General features: G+C 43.6%; 1 protein-coding gene across 1 annotated transcript in view; it reads left to right on the top strand.

Annotated features, from left to right (window-relative positions):
* OTOA (otoancorin) overlaps positions 1-1,932 on the top strand; it is a 117,837-nt gene that overhangs the window by 87,859 nt on the left and 28,046 nt on the right. The gene's annotated exons all lie outside the window — the stretch shown is intronic.

Genomic DNA, 1,932 nt, shown 5'->3' with positions numbered 1-1,932 from the left:
CAAGCCAACCAACCAAACAAAAACACCCAAACCTGTTGCTTTGGAGTCGATTGTGACTCATTGTGACCATATAGGACAGAGTAAAACTGCCCCATAGGAGGGTTTCCAAGGCTGTAAGTTTTATGGAAGCAGATTGCTACATCTTTCTCTTGCAGAGCAGCTGGTGGGTTCAAACAGTCAACCTGTTGGTTAGCAGTTGAATACGTAACCATTGTGCCACCACTCAGCATAGGGTGGAGAGTTGAGGAGGGATGTTTTTCTTCCCCTCTAAGTGGCTTGTGTATAGATGTTTGAGGACCATCACTGACACCCTTGATCCGGTCCAGTTTCACCTCTTGATTGGAGCCAAGGGAATTTCCTTCAAAGGTGTAGTGAGAGGGGAGTGGCATCAGGGCTGGGGAAACACCCTGGCCCTGGGTGGTGCTGATGAGTCTGCCAGCATCTTTTAGGGTCCGCTGCTAAGACAAGAAATTCAGAATTTCTCTTACCACAAAGAGCTTTGGTCTTTTCTCCAGTTTAGGCAAATCTTGGCCAGACGAGACAATCTTATTTGCATATTGATGAGTAACTGGTTTGGTCGGGTAAAGCTCAGCTTATTCAAAGACTGTAAGGGGTGGGTTTCTCCTACTGGCAAGGGAAATTCAATGGATCCACCTCTCCTCTCTCCTGGGATAGGAAGTCCACAGCCTCCCAGTATAATTTTTATGGAAGTCAAATTATCCTCCCAATTGGATAGGAGTATTCTTTCATTATTCCAGAATCCTTAAAGCTGGGTTGCAAACTCAAATGTGTAGATGGGGCCAGGCAGGTACCATAAATAATAATGGCTAATATTTAAAAAGATGGGGCAATCTACTTCCGTAGTGATACTGCCTCGGAAACCCAAGGAGGGGTCGCCATGAGTCGGGTCCGACTCGATGGCATATAACAACAACAACAATATTTATCGAATGCTTACTGTATGCCTGGAACTGTTCTAAATGCTTTATCTATATTAACACATATAGTCCTAACAGCAATCCTATGAGATAATCTTATCCCCATTTTATAGATGAAAGTGAGGTCCAGAGGGGTTAAATAACTTTGGATTTAATTATAAAGTCAGGACCGTTCACCACCAGCTCCTGTTCCCCTGATAGGGTTCAAAGACCAGTAATAATTTTGCAAAGCTTTTACCCTGTGCATGTGGATATGCAAAAAGTTGGCTTTCTACTATTTTGTTACCAGATAATTAGCAAGAAATGATAGAAGTGGGATTCAAACTGACCCCTGTGTCTGTGTTCTCAAATTCTATGCTATCCCGCCTCTCATGAATAAATTGACTGGAGAAGATATGGTCTCTAATTGCTTGGAGTAATAGAGGAAGAAGGGGGGTCAGGAAGAGGAGGAGAACATGCGATGTGTGGCTAATGCCTCCATGAACAGCTGCCTCCTTTGCCATGAGACAGAATGGTGCCTGGCTGTCATTACTGAACATTTTGATAAGATTCTAGGAAAGAATCTGATCAAAAGGTGGGGAAATGCAGAACAGAATTTCAAATTCTCATGGCCTCCAGAATTTCTGAAGCCATGGAAGCTGAGTGAACCCCTGAAACTATTGCCCTGAGATAATCTTTGAACCTTAAACCAAAAACATCCCCTGACGTCTTCTTAAAACCAAACAGTAGCTTAGCTGAACTAGAAGAACACCTGCCTTGGGCACTGTGCTCTTGCAAGATCTATTGATGTGGAATCAAACTGGCAACAGCAACTCGAAAGACGAGGCAGGAGACTTAGGGGGCGGTGGAGTTGTGCTAATGGGACAGGAACAGCATGGACAAGGAGGGTGAGAGTGGTTGAACAACTCTCAAATTTAATCAATGTCACTGACTTGCACGTGTAGAAATTGTTGAACTGGTGTATGTTTTTGCAGTGTTACATTCTCAACAACAA

The sequence above is a fragment of the Orycteropus afer genome, unplaced genomic scaffold, assembly GCF_000298275.1.
Source record: "Orycteropus afer afer isolate SDZICR_OR568_19922 unplaced genomic scaffold, OryAfe1.0 scaffold00376, whole genome shotgun sequence".
NCBI classification, from domain to species: domain Eukaryota; kingdom Metazoa; phylum Chordata; class Mammalia; order Tubulidentata; family Orycteropodidae; genus Orycteropus; species Orycteropus afer.
Note: the sequence above shows the minus strand (reverse complement) of the source record. Positions and strands in the feature narration are given on the sequence as shown.